The following is a 20,135-nucleotide window of genomic DNA, read 5'->3' as shown; positions in this document are numbered from 1 at the left end:
GCTACATATGAAGCGGTAATTTCCATTATTAAGATCCCACTCAGTGTCCTCACTGGAAGACCACTCAAGTCTTACCATGATGGGGATACAGGGCACCATTTGCTCCTCTAAGACAGAGCATCTAAACTTTTTTTACCCAGTCCTCTTCTTGTGAATGCACAAGTCTCACACCGTTCCCACCTTACCCTCAAGTCCTAAAAGGTCCCCAGCTGAAAATCACTGTATCTTTTTCATATTTCCTTTGGCCAAAAAACTTCGTTGAACTTTACTTTGGGTAGTTTGTGCTGCCAAAAAAATACTAATAGCTTTTTTTCACTTCGTAATGCTAAATGGTTCTGTATTGTTAAATATGCTTTTTTTTTTTTTTTTTTGTATTACATGTGGCTCCTTAAGTGTCCCTGATTGGGGGTGACATGTGGGTAGACCCCACCTTTTAGACAATCATCATTCTAATAAATAACTTCCTGAGAGAAAACTGCTTAGTGTTTTTATCGTTGGTTTTACAAATCCTTAAGCCTATACTACCTCTACTTTCTGCAGGGAGAAAAGGGGGTGAGGAGACAGCAGGGCTCCACATGGGGAAGTGGCCATGACAGCTCCATCCAGAATTGACTGGAACGATCAAGTTGGGAAAATAATCAGCAAATTAGTTGTATTAGAACAGGAGTGACAGGAAACAAACTGAGGGTTGCTGGAGTGGGGGGTGGGGTGGGAGGGATGGGGTGACTGGGTGATAGACACTGGGGAGGGTATGTGCTCTGGTAAGCGCTGTGAATTGTGCAAGACTGTTGAATCTCAGATCTGTAGCTCTGAAACAAATAATGCAATATATGTTAAGAAAAAAAAAAAAAGATGATAGCAGGAGGGGAAGAATGAAGGGGGGGAAATCGGAGGGGGAGACGAACCATGGGAGACGATGGACTCTGAAAAACAAACTGAGGGTTCTAGAGGGGAGGGGGGTGGGGGGATGGGTTAGCCTGGTGATGGGTATTAAAGAGGGCACGTTCTGCATGGAGCACTGGGTGTTATGCACAAACAATGACTCATGGAACACTACATCTAAAACTAATGATGTAATGTATGGGGATTAACATAACAATAAAAAAATTTTAAAAAAATATTAAAAAAAAAAAAGAACAGGAGTGAGTTGCCCATGGCCAGTGGGCACTGCAGCCTGCCCCACTGCTTCCTACTGCCTGAGTTTCAATTTTGGACGATATGCCCATATATTTTTTTTTTTTATCATAACACATAGTACTAAGAAAAAACTGAAGGTATAAACAGATATGTGGATCAGCCTGGGGGTAGACAGGTTTGTGTTTACAATCAGAATAGGCAGCTTTTCATTTTTGCATTACATTTTAGAGTTTCACTGAGTGACTGCATTGTAATTTTAAGTCAGAATTCACCTACAGATTGATAATTTGTGATGTTTCCAGTATTTGTAAATATTATGTGATGAAGTTTATGTATAGCTCTTTTTTTGGTCTACTTTATAAGGATAAATTCCCATGAAGATGGAAATGTTTGAGCCTTAAAATGTAATATTAAGTTATTTTCCACAAGAGTTGTGACAAATACACTAGTGTAATCAATTTATGAATACATCGGCTTTCCCATAGCCTTCTCATCTGAGAGTGTTTTATGTATTTTTTTAAAATTTTTTTATTGTTATGTTAATCCCCATACATTACATCATTAGTTTTAGATATAGTGTTCCATGATTCATTGTTTGTGCATAACACCCAGTGCTCCATGCAGAACGTGCCCTCCTCAATACCCATCACCAGGCTAACCCATCCTCCCACCCCCCTCCCCTCTAGAACCCTCAGTTTGTTTTTCAGAGTCCATCGTCTCTCATGGTTCTTCTCCCCCTCCGATTTCCCCCCCTTCATTCTTCCCCTCCTGCTATCATCTTTTTTTTTTTTTCTTAACATATATTGCATTATTTGTTTAAGAGGTACAGATCTGAGATTCCACAGTCTTGCACAATTCACAGCGCTTACCAGAACACATACCCTCCCAGTGTCCATCACCCAGTCACCCCATCCCTCCCACCCCACCCCCCACTCCAGCAACCCTCAGTTTGTTTCCTGAGATTAAGAATTCCTCGTATCAGTGAGGTCTATGATACATGTCTTTCTCTGTTTGACTTATTTCGCTCAGCATAATACTCTCCAGTTCCATCCACGTCGTTGCAAATGGCAAGATCTCATTCCTTTTGATGGCTGCATAATATTCCATTGTATATATAGACCACATCTTCTTTATCCATTCATCTGTCGATGGACATCTTGGCTCTTTCCACAGTTTGGCTATTGTGGACATTGCTGCTATAAACATCGGGGTGCATGTACCCTTTCGGGTCCCTACTTTTGTATCTTTGGGGTAAATACCCAGGAGTGCAATTGCTGGATCATATGGTAGCTCTATTTTCAACTTTTTGAGGAACCTCCATACTGTTTTCCAGAGTGGCTGCACCAGCTTGCATTCCCACCAACAGTGTAGGAGGGTTCCCCTTTCTCCGCATCCCCGCCAACATCTGTCATTTCCTGACTTGTTAATTTTAGCCATTCTGACTGGTGTGAGGTGGTATCTCGTTGAGGTTTTGATTTGGATTTCCCTGATGCCGAGCGATATTGAACACTTTTTCATGTGTCTGTTGGCCGTTTGGATGTCTTCTTTGGAAAAATGTCTGTTCATGTCTTCTGCCCATTTCTTGATTGGATTCTTTGTTCTTTTGGTGTTGAGTTTGATGAGTTCTTTATAGATTTTGGATACTAGCCCTTTATCTGATATGTCATTTGCAAATATCTTCTCCCATTCTGTCAGTTGTCTTTTGGTTTTGTTGACTGTTTCCTTTGCTTTGCAAAAGCTTTTTATCTTGATGAAGTCCCAATAGTTCATTTTTGCCCTTGCTTCCCTTGCCTTTGGCGATGTTTCTAGGAAGAAGTTGCTGCGGCTGAGGTCGAAGAGGTTGCTGCCTGTGTTCTCCTTTAGGATTTTGATGGACTCCTGTCTCACATTGAGGTCTTTCAACCATTTGGAGTCTATTTTTGTGTGTGGTGTAAGGAAATGGTCCAGTTTCATTCTTCTGCATGTGGCTGTCCAATTTTCCCAGCACCATTTGTTGAAGAGACTGTCTTTTTTCCATTGGACATTCTTTCCTGCTTTGTCAAAGATTAGTTGACCATATAGTTGAGGGTCCATTTCTGGGCTCTCTATTCTGTTCCATTGATCTATGTGCCTGTTTTTGTGCCAGTACCATACTGTCTTGATGATGACAGCTTTGTAGTAGAGCTGGAAGTCTGGAATTGTGATGCCGCCAGCTTTGCTTTTCTTTTTCAACATTCCTCTGGCTATGCGGGGTCTTTTCTGGTTCCATACAAATTTTAGGATTATTTGTTCCATTTCTTTGAAGAAAGTGGATGGTATTTTGATGGGGATTGCATTGAATGTGTAGATTGCTCTAGGTAGCATTGACATCTTCACAATATTTGTTCTTCCAATCCATGAGCATGGAACGTTTTTCCATTTCTTTGTGTCTTCCTCAATTTCTTTCATGAGTATTTTATAGTTTTCTGAGTACAGATCCTTTGCCTCTTTGGTTAGATTTATTCCTAGGTATCTTACGGTTTTGGGTGCAATTGTAAATGGGATTGACTCCTTAATTTCTCTTTCTTCTGACTTGTTGGTGTATAGGAATGCCACTGACTTCTGTGCATTGATTTTATATCCTGCCACTTGACTGAATTCCTGTATGAGTTCTAGCAGTTTTGGGGTGGAGTCTTTGGGATTTTCCACATAAAGTATCATATCATCTGCAAAGAGTGAGAGTTTGACTTCTTCTTTGCCAATTTGGATGCCTTTGATTTCTTTTTGTTGTCTGATTGCTGTGGCTAGGACTTCCAATACTATGTTGAATAGCAGTGGTGATAGTGGACATCCCTGCCGCGTTCCTGACCTTAGGGGGAAAGCTCTCAGTTTTTCCCCATTGAGAATGATATTCGCTGTAGGTTTTTCATAGATGGCTTTTATGATATTGAGGTATGTACCCTCTATGCCTATACTCTGAAGAGTTTTGATCAAGAAAGGATGCTGTACTTTGTCAAATGCTTTTTCTGCATCTATTGAGAGGATCATATGATTCTTGTTCTTTCTTTTGTTAATGTATTGTATCACGTTGATTGATTTGCGGATGTTGAACCAAACTTGCAGCCCAGGGATAAATCCGACTTGGTCGTGGTGAATAATCCTTTTAATGTACTGTTGGATCCTATTGGCTAGTATTTTGGTGAGAATTTTTGCATCCATGTTCATCAGGGATATTGGTCTGTAATTCTCCTTTTTGACGGGGTCTTTGTCTGGTTTTGGGATCAAGGTAATGCTGGCCTCATAAAATGAGTTTGGAAGTTTTCCTTCCATTTCTATTTTTTGGAACAGTTTCAGAAGGATAGGTATTAATTCTTCTTGAAATGTTTGGTAGAATTCCCCTGGGAAGCCATCTGGCCCTGGGCTTTTGTGTTTTGGGAGATTTTTGATGACTGCTTCTATTTCCTTAGTGGTTATAGGTCTGTTCAGGTTTTCTATTTCTTCCTGGTTCAGTTTTGGTAGTTGATACATCTCTAGGAATGCATCCATTACTTCCAGGTTATCTAATTTGCTGGCATAGAGTTGCTCATAATATGTTCTTATAATTGTTTGTATTTCTTTGGTGTTGGTTGTGATTTCTCCTCTTTCATTCATGATTTTGTTGATTTGGGTCATTTCTCTTTTCTTTTTGATAAGTCTGGCCAGGGGCTTATCAATCTTGTTAATTCTTTCAAAGAACCAGCTCCTAGTTTCGTTGATCTGTTCTACTGTTCTTTTGGTTTCTATTTCATTGATTTCTGCTCTGATCTTTATTATTTCTCTTCTCTTGCTGGGTTTAGGCTTTATTTGCTGTTCTTTCTCCAGCTCCTTTAGGTGTAGGGTTAGGTTGTGTACTTGAGACCTTTCTTGTTTCTTGAGAAAGGCTTGTATTGCTATATACTTTCCTCTTAGGACTGCCTTTGCTGCATCCCAAAGATTTTGAATAGTTGTGTTTTCATTTTCATTGGTTTCCATGAATTTTTTTAATTCTTCTTTAATTTCCTGGTGACCCATTCATTCTTCAGTAGGATGCTCTTTAGCCTCCATGTATTTGAGTTCTTTCCGACTTTCCTCTTGTGATTGAGTTCTAGTTTCAAAGCATTGTGGTCTGAAAATATGCAGGGGATGATCCCAATCTTCTGGTACCAGTTGAGACCTGATTTATGACCTAGGATGTGATCTATTCTGGAGAATGTTCCATGGGCACTAGAGAAGAATGTGTATTCCGTTGCTTTGGGATGGAATGTTCTGAATATGTCTGTGAAGTCCATTTGGTCCAGTGTGTCATTTAAAGTCTTTATTTCCTTGTTGATCTTTTGCTTAGACGATCTGTCCATTTCAGTGAGGGGGGTGTTAAAGTCCCCCACTATTATTGTATTGTTGTCAATGTGTTTCTTTGCCTTTGTTATTAATTGCCTTATATAATTGGCTGCTCCCATGTTAGGGGCATAGATATTTACAATTGTTAGATCTTCTTGTTGGATAGACCCTTTAAGTAGGATATAGTGTCCTTCCTCATCTCTTATTACAGTCTTTGGTTTAAAATCTAATTTGTCTGATATAAGGATTGCCACCCCAGCTTTCTTTTGGTGTCCATTAGCATGGTAAATGGTTTTCCACCCCCTCACTTTAAATCTGGGGGTGTCTTTGGGTCTAAAATGAGTCTCTTGCAGACAGCATATCGATGGGTCTTGTTTTTTAATCCAATCTGATAGCCTGTGTCTTTTGATTGGGGCATTTAGCCCATTTACATCCAGGGTAACTATTGAAAGATAGGAATTTAGTGCCATTGTATTGCCCGTAAAGTGACTGTTACTGTATATTGTTTGTGTTCCTTTCTGGTCTATGTTGCTTTTAGGCTCTCTCTTTGCTTAGAGGACCCCTTTCAATATTTCTTGTAGGGCTGGTTTCGTGTTTGCAAATTCCTTTAGTTTTTGTTTGTCCTGGAAGCTTTTTATCTCTCCTTCAATTTTCAATGACAGCCTAGCTGGATATAGTATTCTTGGCTGCATATTTTTCTCATTTAGTGCTCTGAATATGTCCTGCCAGTCCTTTCTGGCCTGCCAGGTCTCTGTGGATAAGTCTGTTGCCAATCTAATGTTTCTACCATTGTAGGTTACAGATCTCTTCTCCCGACCTGCTTTCAGGATTTTCTCTTTGTCTCTGAGACTCGTAAGTTTTACTATTAGATGTCGGGGTGTTGACCTATTTTTATTGATTTTGAGAGGGGTTCTCTGTGCTTCCTGGATTTTGATGCCTGTTTCCTTCCCCAAATTAGGGAAGTTCTCTGCTATAATTTGCTCCATTATACCTTCTGCCCCTCTCTCTCTTTCTTCTTCTTCTGGGATCCCAATTATTCTAATGTTGTTTCGTCTTATGGTATCGTTTATCTCTCGAATTCTGCCCTCGTGATCCAGTAGTTGTTTATCTCTCTTTTTCTCAGCTTCTTTATTTTCCATCATTTGGTCTTCTATCTCACTGATTCTTTCTTCTGCCTCATTTATCCTAGCAGTTAGCGCCCCCATATTTGATTGCACCTCATTGATAGCCTTTTTGATTTCTACTTGGTTAGATTTTAGTTCTTTTACTTCTCCAGAAAGGGTTTCTCTAATAACTTCCATGCTTTTTTCAAGCCCAGCTAGTATCTTTAAAGTGATGATTCTGAACTCTAGATCTGACATCGTACTAATGTCCGTATTGAGTAGGTCCCTGGCAGTCGGTACTACCTCTTGTTCTTTTTGTTGAGGTGATTTTTTCCGTCTTGTCATTTTGTGCAGAGGAGAATAGATTAATGAGAGAACAAAATGCTAGCAGGGTAACAACGTCCCCAGAAAATATACTCTAAACAAATCAGAAAAGACCTGAAGCAGTGGGAAAAGAAAGGGAAAGAGAGAAAAAAGAAAAAGAAAGAAAAAAAGAAAAAAGAAAAAGATAAAGATAAAGATAAAAACAAACAAAAGCAGAACAAAACAAAACAAAACAAAAACAGAATGTGATCAAATATGATCAGGCTGGATTATAGATCAGTGCCACACACTAGATTTTGGGTGTATTTTGGTCTGTTAAAAGAAAGTGCCTCCCAAAATTTTAAAGAAAGAAAAACTTATATATGTACAAAAATAAGGGTTGATATGATGAAGGGATGGAATATGACTGTAAAGATGGAAATTATAAAAAATTTTAAAAAAGGATTTGATAAGTTGTTTGAAAAAAGAAAGAAGAGGATTTAAAAAAAAAAAGAAAGAAAAAAGGGAGAGAATGTGATCAGGCAGGGGAGTAGAAAAAAACTATACACGGTGGCGCCTGGGTGGCTCAGTCGTTGGGCGTCTGCCTTTGGCTCAGGTCATGATCCCAGGGTCCTGGGATCGAGCCCCACATCGGGCTCCCTGATCCACGGGAAGCCTGCTTCTCCCTCTCCCACTCCCCCCGCTTGTGTTCCCTCTCTCACTGTGTCTCTCTCTGTCAAATAAATAAACAAAATCTTAAAAAAAAAAAAAAAAACTATACACTAGAGATTTAGAGTATATTTTGATCTGTTAGAAGAAACTATCTCAAGATTTTAAAGAGAGAACAACTTATATATATATGCCAAAAATACGGGTAACTACTATGAAAGGATAGAATATGACTTTAAAAATGAAAAATAAAAATGTTTTTTTTTTTAAAAAAGGGATTGATAAGATGTTGGTTGAAAAAGGGAAAAGGAAAAATTCAAAAAAAAAGAAAAAAAGAAAAAAGAAAAAAAGACAGTTAAAAAAAAATAATTAACTTTGAAAGACTAAAGAATCATGGTAAAAAAAAGCCATGAATTCTATGTGCAGTATTCCCCTAGCGCTGGAGTTCTGCCGTTCTCATTGATCGGTAAACTTGGTCTTGGCTGGCTGTTCTCGCTGATCTTCTGGGGGAGGGGCCTGTTGCCGTGGTTCCCAAATGTCTTTGCCGGAGGCAGAATTGCCCCGCCCTTGCCGGGTCTGGGCTAAGTAATCTACTCGGGTTTGCTCTCCGGAGCTTTTGTTCCCTGCAAGCTTTCCGTACAGCTTTGGAGGCGGAGAATGAAAATGGCGGCCTCCCAGTCTCCGCCCCGGAGGAGCCGAGAACTCGGGGTCCCGCTCCTCAGCGAGCCCCCAGAGAAAAGCAGTCAGTCACTCCCGTCTCCCCGGTCTCCGGCCACACTCAGCGCTCACCCGGCCTGTGACCGCGCCTTTCTATCTGGCACCCGACCCCGGGTGGAGTCTCCAAACCGAGCAGATCCCCGCGGTGCGCTCCCGCACCTCTCCTCCCCGGGGGGAAGAAGGTGAGTCTCCCCGGATCTGCCGCTTGTTGGGTCCCTGCTGGAGGAGCAGTGGCCCGACTGTGCCGCGGATCATGGTTTATGGCAACCCCGAGCTGAGAGCCCACGCCTGGGCTCCGTCTCTGCAGCCGGCTTCCCTGCTCCGATACCTGGGAGCTCTGCCGCACTCAGGCACCCCCGGTCTTTCTGTGACCCCGAGGGTCCTGAGACCACACTGTCCCACGAGGGTTCCACCCCCCGCTTAGCCACTGGAGCGACGTCCCACAGCGGAGCCGACTTATAAAAGTTCCGATTTTGTGCTCCGTGGCTCTATCACTTGTCAGAAGCGGCCAACGGAGGCCCCTCCCCCGCGGTCTATCCTCCCGAATATCGCCTCGGATTCACTTCTCCGCACGTCCTGCCTTCCAGAAAGTGGTCGCTTCTCTGTTCAGAGAGTTGTTGCTATTCTTTTCTTCGATCTCCTGTTGAGTTTGTAGGTGTTCAGAATGGTTTGATCCCTATCCAGCTGAATTCCTGAGAGGAGACGAAATCCAGGTCTCCCACTCCTCCGCCATCCCGCTCCGCCCCCACGATATGCCCAAATTAACGTGTTAGTAGCAACCTTTTCATTGTCAGTGTTCCTCATTGACATTTGTAGGAGTTAGCAGTTGCTGCATCACTAGCTACATCAAAACTCAGTGGCTTAAAACAATATCTATTTACTATTACTCACAGTTGAACTAACCATGCCTTTTCTTTTCTGATGCTTGGACATCTTGGGGCCTTGCTGACCTGGAGGGACTGCCCTTCCAGGGTTAGCTATTTCATAGGGAGAGTAAATGTTCACCTCCCTGGCTTTCACACTTGGGCCCCTTTCCACCAGCCCTAATCACCCCAGGGCCAGGATTAGACAACTAGGGACAGTCCTTATGCCTCAGAGCCTGCTAAAATTACAACACTTTAAACAACCCTGCTTTATGTCTGCTTAACCTGCGTCAGCCAAATGGAAACCACGGTAACGGCTCTTGCTCACTTTTCTCTCCTCTCCCTCCGTCTCCTGATGACCCTGGTGCTTCCCCAAGAGGCCCTCTGTGGGGTGGGGTGGTGTGCCCCCTTTCCTTGGGATCTGTAAGAATAACAGACTATCTTTTCAATGGTTTCAGTTGAAATCCATCCCATGAACCACTTCTGAACAAGCAGCAAGGAGGTGATGATCTCTTGGCCTTACCATACCGGAATCATAATAAAACCCATATATATTTTTTTAATTTTATTATGTTATGTTAATCACCATACATTACATCATTAGTTTTTGATGTAGTGTTCCATGATTCATTGTTTGTGAATAAAACCCATATTTTAAAACTACAGTCTACAGGTCAGCTAGGCAGCTCTTCTGGACTTAGGGCATCTTTGGTCACCTATGGGTCCAGCAGGCAGCTCTGTTGGTCTTCACTGTGCTGCCTCATTTGTTTGGGGGCTGTCTGCTTTACAACTATAAACTTGTGGGATGTCCACGACTGGGCATCCAGGCTCTCCCTCCTGTGATCTCTCACTCCCCAGCAGGCAGGCCTGGGCTTGTCACAGGGCAGAGGCAGGGATCCAGGAGACTAGAAGGGGGCGGGACCTCATCCAGCCTCCAGTGGAAGGAACACACATCACTTTTCCTGCACTCTATTGGCTGAAGCAAGTCACAGAGCAGCCCAGGTTTGTGGGGGAAAGAAATAGACTACCTTTTGCTGGAAGGTACTGCGATGTCACGTTGCAAGTGATGTGGATACAAAAAACAGTGGAGAAATGGAGACTTTTCCTAGCCCCTCTACCACAACATTCTTCTGCTCAAAAGAGCAAATTATCCAAAACATGTTTTTCCCCATGGACATAATAAAGGTATATATATTTTAAATTAAAAAAGAAAAAGAAAAGGTGGCCTGTGTGTGGATAGTTCACTATTCTAATAAGACTAGAATTAGATGGAATTCCAGTCTCTCAGTGGAATAACATAAACATGAATAATTGGGACAAAATATGGCACCTGGTACCCTTGTTAAAATGCAGATTCCTGGCCCCAGAAAATCTAATTCAGTAAAGCCCAGGATAAGGTCCAAGAGTCTGCATGTTAGCAAGCTCCTCAGGGGACTTGGTGCTGGTGATTCTAACAACCTCGCTTTGAAAAATGTTGATGTCCCATATTCATAGCAGCATTATTTACAACAGCTGAAACATGGAAACAACCTAAGTGTCCATCAATGGATAGATGGATAAAGAAGATGTGGTATATATGTACAATGGAATATTATTCAGCCATTAAAAAAAAAAACAAGGAAATCCTACCATTTCTGACAACATGGTTGGACCTAGAGGGCAATTATGCTAAGTGACATATGTCAGACAGAGAGACAAATACTGTATGATCTCACTTTTGTGTGGAATCTTAAAAAAATAACACACAACAAAACAAAAAAATCAAACACATAGAAAAAGAGATCAGACTTTTGGTTACTGGAGGTGAGGACCAGGGGGAGGGAGAATTGCAAGAAGGTGGTCAAAGGTACAAACTTCTGGTTATAAGATAAATAAGTACAAGGGATGCAATGTATGACAGGATGACTATAGCAAACACTGCTGTGTGATATATAAGAAAGTTAAGGGAGTAGATCCTCAGAGTTCTCATCACAATAGAAAAATGTTTTCCTTTACTCTTTTCGTTTTCCTTTTCTTTTCATTGAATCTATATGAGAAGATAAATGTTAGATAAACCTATTGTGATAATCATTTCACAATATATGTCGATCAAACCATCCTGCCATAGGCCTTAAGTTTATATAGTGATATATGTCAATTATTTCTCAATAAAACTGGAGAAGATTTTTTAATGCTGGTATCAAAAAATTGTGTGTGTGTGTGTGTGTGTGTGTGTGTGTGTGTGTGTAGAGCAGTAATATCACCTCTGTTTTACAAAAAGGAAGCTAAGGCTCTAAGCCTTAGATCTGTTTAGTGGCCTGTGCAATTTCACACAGAAGATTAATTGCAGAGCTGGGATAGGTACTCAAGTCTCTTGACCCTTGATCTATGAGGTGTGGTCTGAGAGGTGCAGAGAGCCCCCATTCCCCTTAGAACCACCCCCACCTTGGGCTTGCTACAGTGCCTGAGCTTCCTGTCAGTCACCATTGGTCTCTGCAGTATCAGCAAGATCACTCTGCCCCTTCCAAACCCTGTAAGGAGGCTAGAATTACTCAGGCACTGGTGAAGTTGGAGGGGACAAACATATTAAAACCTACTGGCCTAAAAACCTCACACTTTCGCTGAAATTGATGTACTGTATTGGTTGCTAACTCCTAGCTTAGTCCTGGGGGAGCTTTATTCATCCCTTGAGAAGCAAAGAATGAAAAGAGAGCAAGAAAGGATAAAGAATGAGGAGGAAGGAGAACATTTCTATGATCATTTCTCTCTCTCCATAGGTGGCTTCCTAGTAGTCCAGTGGGCAGCGATGATGATGGTGATGATGATGATGATGATGATGATGATGATGACGGCGGCAGCCATATTTACAGATGGAGAAACAAGGACTTACAGATGCTTACCCACACCTCCGTAGAGACCTGGATCCTGTCTCTTTGGGCCTCCTCCTGGAAAATGGCCATTTAACAAAAAGCAATCCCCAATTTGCATTGATTTGGTATGATTCTTCAGAACCCTGGAAGAGATACTGATGGTCTTCTCTGAAAGAAGAGTAAAGTAAGAAATTACCCACTTTTAAGATAAATTAAGTCTTTAAGCTTGATGTGCAAAATGACACCTAGGACATACACCCAGCTAGGAGTTTATGAGAGTACAGTCCCACCCCCAACAGCCCTTAGTTGCAACAAAATGCTATTAGGATGACAGGGATGCACCCTGTGCCTTTCTGTCCAGAATTTTAACCGCCAGTGTCCAGTCACACCTCAGACAGATGAAGAGAGTAATCCTCATCAGTTTGCCATTGGCGCTGCCTCTGGGTTATCCCTCAGGACTCTGTGGTCACCTCAGATGGCATATCTGTCAGGTTCTCAAGAGAAACAGAACCAATAAGATGTGTGTGTATATTATTATCTCTCTGTAGATGATGGATGGATGGATGGATGGATAGATGGATGGATGGATGGATGGATGGATAGTAGGGGAGAGAGATAGAGAGATTTCAGATATTGGCTCACACGGTTGTGGGGGCTGGCAAGTCCAAATTTTGCCAGGCAGGCTGGCTGGCTAGAGACCTAGGGAAGAGCTGGTGTTGCTGTTTAAATCTGAAAACTGTCATCTGGCAGAATTCCTGGACCTCTAGGACATCCAGGACTGGATGAGGTCCATACCCATTATTGAAGGTAATCTGCTTTACTCAGAGTCTACTGATATAAATGTTAATCTCATCTAAAAATGCCTTCACAGCATCATCTAGTCTCATGTTTGTCCAGAAACTGAATACCATGGCCTAGCCAAGTTGACACATAAAATTAACGATCACAGCTGGGCAGGGAAGTACCCAGAAATGGGGCTGGGGATCTGTGTTTACAAACAGGCTTGTTGCTGAGCTGGACTTGATGCGAGGAAAACAAGACAGAGGTGCAGCCACAGTACTCCTGCTTCTGACCTCGATCAGAGTCAGGGTCAAGAGCTGGTGTGGCCTGCTGGGGAGAAAGCTGATTCTTTCCAACTGTGTTTGAGCAAACTGGCTTCTTGCTACAGGTATGAGAGGAGGTGGCTCTGCTGACAGAGCTGTGTTACTCCATGAAGCACATCTTGCCCCAGACCCCACTTGTGTGTGCCACACACCCCATCCTCCCAGTAGCACCACCAGCACACAGGTGTGAGCACACACACCAACTCCCAGAGAAACCCACAAAGGGCCTTAGAGTGACCAGAGTTCTGGATTGATCTGCACCCATACACTCTGAGGGTTGTGCACTCAGCCAACTTGATCCCCCTGAGCCATGGTCCTAGGAGTGTAATGGAAGAGCTGGGGCAAGTCCAACAGGCAAGTCAAGCACTTTGAAACCATGGGAAATATTAGAGCACTGCATAAAATAGGAAAGTGGTTCTCTCTAATGGGCTTCCATCGCAAAGACTCAAAGGCGGGTGGGGAACTGTAGAGGAGGCAGGGGTTTGGGAGGAGCCTTGTTGCCAGCACATCTGGAGAGAAGAAGAGAGGGGTAGGTGAGGAGGGAAGGAGAGCTACAGAGGAGGAGGGGAGCTACTGACCCACAGCAGCAGTAAACTCTGGTCCTGGTCTCTAGAATAGGAGAAAGAATGACCTGGAGATGGGTCATTCAGAGCCCTGGTGATCAAGGCAGCATGAAGGTGGCTGCTTAACTGGGGCCAACACAGAAGCACTAGACATCATTAGCTGGATATTCCTGGTGAAAGTCATGTATTTTTAGCCTTGATTATCTGAATAACTTGCTTGAGTAGCTCTAACCTGAGGTAAAATTTGATTGGAAAAGAGAGAAAAGTAAAAACCTGGAGTGGGAACTCTGGACAGCAGGGCTGGCCTGGGGCAACCTCAGAAGCTGGCATCTGGTCTCAGGCGTCATTCTCTGGCTTTCCCCCAGGCCCCATGTTCAGAGCCCCTGTCTGCAGCTGCCCTTCCCACTCGGTGTCCCCGCACCCTCCTCATCGAGGACCTACTGCAGACAGGCCACTGAACCCTCACACGGTCCTACAAAGTGACGATGCTATCTCGCAGTCATTGTGCTCTTACCATGGCCTGGCACTCTCCTGAGGGTTTAATACCTCTCATCTCATTTAGGAATTAAGAGTCGCACCCTCCAGGCCCAGAGATATGAGACACAAGCTAGTGATTCCAACCTCCCTCTCCCTCAGAGGCTGATGGTAGTTCCCTTTTTGCTGTTTCTAACAAAATACTGAGCTGGTAAAGCCCAGAGGACCTTAGTGCTGACCTCGCCTACCCCCTTCATTGTACATGAGAGGAAACTGAGGTCCAAGGAAGCTATACAAACTATGTAAGGTTGCACAACTGGTTGGTGGAAGGGTCAGGATTAGAACTCAGATGACCTCATTCCTAGGTTCACTAAGATTTCTCCTTGCGGAGAAGAGCTGATCCATTTACACTGTGGTGTTAGTGACTAATAATGGCTTAATCCTGCCATCCTGGAGTATCTGAAGTTTTACTGAGAAAGGAAACTGTCAACCACTAGCCAATTAGGGCATAAGAGGGTGAGTTAAAGGAGGTTAAAATTAGGAATTAAAGGAAAACATTCTTGGTTCTCCTCATTTCATACCACATAGGCTGTCAGCTCGGCTGTTTACTTAATAGGCTTGAATTGCATAATAATTCACCCACCATACCACCTTAGGGTCTGGCTGGAACTCTTATAATCCTTGAAATGGAAGGGAACTTGGAGATCATCTTATTATGGAATGGCAAACAGGGCACTCTGCCATGCATCTCCCTCCCACACTTCTGCAAGGCAGACTAATCCTCCCAGATCCTTAGCTCCTCTTTCCTCTACCCCCATCACTGCTGAGAAGGGACTGATTCTGAATCCTTTTCAATCAAGAGTTGTACCAATGGATTACAGGTGATTAAGGCATTGATAATCAAAGTGTGATCTGTGGACCCTCAGCAGTGGCATCACCCTGGAGCTGTTTAGCAAGGCAGAACATCAGCCTCACTCCAGAGCTACCAAATCAAAATCTGCATTTTTATAAGTTTCTAGGCAATCCACATGCACACTGAGCTTTGCAAAGCATGGGGTTTCTTCCCCTGATAAACAGAGAGAATATGCTTAGAGTGGTGGAACAAATATTCTTTAGAGGTGGAAGTGTAAGGGGTGGAAAGGTCATGAGACTGAAGCCAGACCCTCTGGATTAACCCTTGTCACTATTAGGTGACTTAGAGTAAGTCACATGAACAAGGCCATTAGACTGAAAACTCTGTGGCCAAGTTCATGTCTAATTCGCCTCTGAAACCCTGGTACCTAGAATGTGTAGGAGCTCAGTAAATGCTAAGGAAGAGAATTACCAGTGGGCTTCTGTTTCCTCCCTTACAACTGAAGGCGTACCAAAGAATGGCTTCCAGTCCTCACACCCATGTGTCCAAAACACACTGACTCATGTCCTGGCTTAACTAACATGAGATAAGTGGGTTAGCAGAGCTAGCAAGAAGGGTGAGTTTCTGCCCATGAAGACTTCTTGTGAGTGCAGACTCTGGATTGGGAACACTGGCCTTTCTGCTGCTCAGCCCCAGAAACCTTGGTCAGGCCCAGCCAGCTTTCTGTGACCCTCTCTTTCTTGTTCCAGGCCTCCATACCTTCTCTCAGCTTTTCCACCACACTCTGGACTCTCTAGCTTCTTCCTTCCTCTCCCCCAGCCTGGATATGTTAAAGACAGTTTCCCTAACACCTCACTTCTCTGCCACCCATTCCATCAAGCACAAGAACACCTTTTTGGGGGTTCAACACAGGCAAACTGAGACTGGGGGTTACACAAAGCCCATGGAGTTCCCATAATGCCCCCAGAGGCCTTTAATCTCCAATCTCCCTTTGCACTCCTCACCTCCCACCCCTTTCCAGACTAAGGAGGCCATCTTGCTAGAATAGCCTTCTTTTTTTTTTTTTTTAAGATTTTATTTGACAGAGAGAGATACAGTGAGAGAGGACCACAGCAGGGGGAGTGGGAGAGGGAGAAGCAGGCTTCCCACCGAGCAGGAAGCCCGATGTGGGACTCGATCCCAGGACCCAGGGATCATGACCTGAGCCGAAGGCAGACGCTTAATGACTGAGCCACCCAGGCGACTCTGGAATAGCCTTCTTATACTCAGATGATTTGCAGCACTTAGCTCACCAGCCCCCATCTGGAGCCCCAGTGAGCAGCCCCAGGTCTTTGAAAATCTGCCTCTCAAGGGGAGCCAACAGAAGACAGAAGGAGAAGAAGAAGAAGGAGGAGAAGGAGGAGGAGGAAGAGGATGTGTGGATAAGTAGGGGGGGGCGGGGAGAGGGAGGGAGAGGAGAAGAAGAGGAGGGAAGAGAAAAAGAAAAAGAAAGAGCCAGAAAAGAGACAAAGACACCCTTAGCTGTTTGAGGGTCTTTAGCCTGATGTAGTATCTGACATCTCTACAACACCTCCTACCCTCTTCCAGAGACCACCACTGGGTCTCCTCCGTGGGCCTAGGACTCAGCAGCCTCACCAACCCACCAGGATAAATTCTCCCCAGTGTTTTGGTAAAATAAGGCTGCTGGCTTCTTGGGATTCTCAGGCAAACCAGTCACAGATTGACTTGATAGAAGGATATTTTACCTTATGCACTAGTTGGGTGCTTAAACCAGTATTTGAAAAGTGTTGTAATACTTTTGTTGTAAGGGAAAAAATGAGGTATATAAGAATAGGCACTGCAAATACATGCTTGCAAAGTTATTCCCCAAGTAACCTGTTAAATTCAAAACATTTAGCAAATAAAGCAACCAATCAGAACAGATTCTTGGCCATAAACTTGCAGGACTGGGAAGGCTGCCCTGAAGGCTGGGTTCCTATCAGCTCTGCTTAGAACCCTTAGGTGTCATTTACATGCTAATTATCTTGACTGCCAGTTCTAAAAATCAGCATTTCCAAGGCCCTGAATGTGAAATGACCAAGAATTCTGAGCTGACAGAAGGCATGTGTAGTTACCAGGTTGAGCCAAAGACCTGTCTCCAGGACAGTATTCTCTCATTGGCAATCCAGGGAATTGGACTGTTCCAATGTGGCTGGATGGCTTATTGAGATACTCACTCAGTTTTATTACTGTGCCAATCAAGTTAATTTTCTCCTTTGACTCCCTTTTTGGAAAAACAGCCAGGCCTTTGAGTCCTGGAGGTCTCTGATGCCCTTGGCAAAGGAGAGAAGGATCCAGACTTCAATTTCTAAATCCTGGTTTAGATTTAACTCAGCTGTGAGGCTCATTATCTGAAAAGGGAATGTTTCCAATGAATGAAAGACAGAGGGCAGAGGTAATGGCTCATCCTTAGAAGGTGGGATTAGGTGTAGGGTATTGGGAAGGGGGGAGGGCAGGTGGCCCACATGTGCTGGAGACCAGAGCTCCAGTTATTCAGAATGCTCATGAGGAAGGATGGCTTCTTGGAATGCCAGGGGAGGCTGGACTCTAGGGTCTTGTTACTCAACATGTTGTGCATGACCAGCAATGTCAGCATCACCTGGGAGCTCATCAGAAATCCAGACCCACTGGATCCAAAGTTGTATTTTAGCAGGATTGTCAAGTGATTTCTGTGCATATTGGAGTTTGAGAGTACTTGTCTAGGTTCTACTGCTTGGGAGCCTCAGCAGGGATGCCCAGGCAAACTCTGCACAAAGGAAGAGAGTGGGGTTGCAACACTGGAACACTCCCCACTGGCCTTGGACAAGATACTTCAGGGACAGCAGTCATAAGCCTTCCCCCAATTTTCTGGATGTTGTAAGCACCAGTGTTTCCAAACAACCCGCAGGGGCGGGGGTGTGGGGGGGTGGGGGGGGTGGAGGACCTCCAAAATACAACTGAGATGGAATTTCCCACCATCCCTAAAGGTGATGGCTTGAAGCAGAGTTGGTGAATTTACAAAATGTAAGGAAATCTGATGTGTCTTTCACCTGAGTGCTGTGGAGGAAATTTATAGCCTTTACTTGATTAAATGGATTTTCTGACAAGCTGTGTGTGAAATACCTACTCCCTATCATCACCACACACAATAGATTTTAATTCTTATTGTTGAAAATTTACCAAAACATTTGTAATTAGTTTTTGCTGCATAACAAACTCAAGATCATAGTGGCTTATAACAACAAATGCTGCTTTTCTTTGCCCATGGACTTCAGGCTCTCTGTGGCTCTGCAGGAATCAGTTGGACTTGACCCCAAGCCACAGTTTGAGCTTACATCTCTTCCACGTGTCTCCTCATTGCAGTACCAGGAGCTCCCCAAGGCACATTCCTCTTATTGCAGATAGCAGATGGCAGAAGCAAAGCATCCAAGCCAAACTACACAGGCATTTAAAGCCTCTGCTTAGCATCACATATGCTCACATTTTATTGGCTGAAGCAAGTCACATGGCCAAGTCCAGGGAGGTGTGGATGTACGTTCCACCTACTCTGTTGAGAAGCAGTGCAAGGTCATGTGGCAAAAGAAGTCAGAGGGCGAGAAATAAAATCCAATTTTGCACAACACATTAGCCCATTTTCCTGCCTTGATAAACCTAATGAACCTGTATAAAGCTGTCTAGGGTGATGAAGGCTCTGACCAGCCAGGGACTCTCCAGGACCAAGAATGTAAGCAGGCACAGAGATGGCTGCTTCTTCACAGAATGCTGAGGCTGTTATTTTAAATATACCCTGCTCATTTCTTATGAACCTGATCTGAAGGCAGCAAAAAAACAAAAAACAGTTAACTTAGGGAATACTTTGTGTGGTCTGGTTAGTCAAGATTTCCTTAATTGAATACAAATTAACTTTTTATTTTATTTTATTTTTATTATGTTATGTTAGTCACCATACAGTACTTCATTAGTTTTTGATGTAGTGTTCCATGATTCATTATTTGCATTTAACACCCAGTGCTCATTGTAATATGTGCCCTCCTTAACTTTATTTTTTAATTTAATGATTATAAATTTTAAAGAATATTTAGTACAAATTCAGTATGTGGTTTTTTATAGAAAAATTTCAAAGAAATAGTATATGGTATAGTAATAACAGCAAGGATGATGACAAAATTTATTGAATGCTTAGTATATGCCAGACACATTTAATCCTCAACCAATCCTATGAGTTAAGTTATATTAGTATCCCAATTTTACAAATAAAGAAACTGAAGCCTAATTACTAGTTAATTATTTTTCCCAGGGTCATACAGCCAGCCAGAAACATGAAACATTCTTGAACTGAACATCTCTTAGCTTTATTGTTCTTGTCTATAAAATGAAAATATAAAGCCCACCCTGATATTATTACTGATAAAGGTAATATCTATAGCAGCCAGGTATATTGTACACTTTCTATAAAAGATACCTACTTTAAAGGACCACAGCTTCTTGATCTGTAATAGGAAGGCAATCCCTGAGGCCCTTCCTCGCTGTGGGAAGTAGGCTTAACTATTCTGGTAATCAACTCCAGAGAGGGCATAATAGCAGATAATCAAGTTATTAATTTCTTCCAAGCTTCTTTCCAAATTACTAAATGAGGACTTGAAAACAATATTGAGGCAGGGTTGAAGATTTTTTAAGAAGTATTGTGCTTTCATCTCTTTCCTGTGGTAGGAGGCGGAGATTCAAAACAGAGGGTGGAGGGAGAACTGCAGATTGGTGGTTGAGCTTGTATCAGTCTTTTCCTGGGAGCTAGCTGGTGGAAGGCTGGGGAATAGAGGCCTAACAGCCTCAAAAAGCCCACATACCAGAGAAATCAATCATCACCTTGTATTTTATATCTAGACTAAAGATGCCATTCCTGTTGCAAATCCATTTTATAATCCCTAAAGACATGTAAAATCAAAAGACCATAAAAGAATTTTATTAGCAAATTGAGAAGTCGTAAGAATCAATAGAACATGCTTCCTTATGAAATGTGTGGTTTGTTTTTTTTTAAGATTTTATTTATTTACTTGACAGAGAGAGACACAGTGAGAGCGGGAACACAAGCGGGGGAGTGGGAGAGGAGGAAGCAGGCCTCCCGCAGAGCAGGGAGCCTGATGTGGGGCTCGATCCCAGGACCCTAGGATC

At 43.1% G+C, this 20,135-nt stretch overlaps 1 long non-coding RNA gene across 1 annotated transcript in view; it reads left to right on the top strand.

Annotated features, from left to right (window-relative positions):
- LOC118535433 (uncharacterized) overlaps window positions 1-20,135 on the top strand; it is a 123,714-nt gene that overhangs the window by 90,823 nt on the left and 12,756 nt on the right. Inside the window, exon 2 of the long non-coding RNA XR_013442203.1 lies at window positions 11,863-12,139. This is a non-coding gene — a long non-coding RNA (uncharacterized LOC118535433). The remainder of the gene's footprint in view (window positions 1-11,862; window positions 12,140-20,135) is intronic.

The sequence above is a fragment of the Halichoerus grypus genome, chromosome 10, assembly GCF_964656455.1.
Source record: "Halichoerus grypus chromosome 10, mHalGry1.hap1.1, whole genome shotgun sequence".
Classification (NCBI taxonomy): Eukaryota; Metazoa; Chordata; class Mammalia; order Carnivora; family Phocidae; genus Halichoerus; species Halichoerus grypus.
The sequence above is the reverse complement of the archived record's forward strand: the minus strand, read 5'-3'. Positions and strand labels throughout refer to the sequence as shown.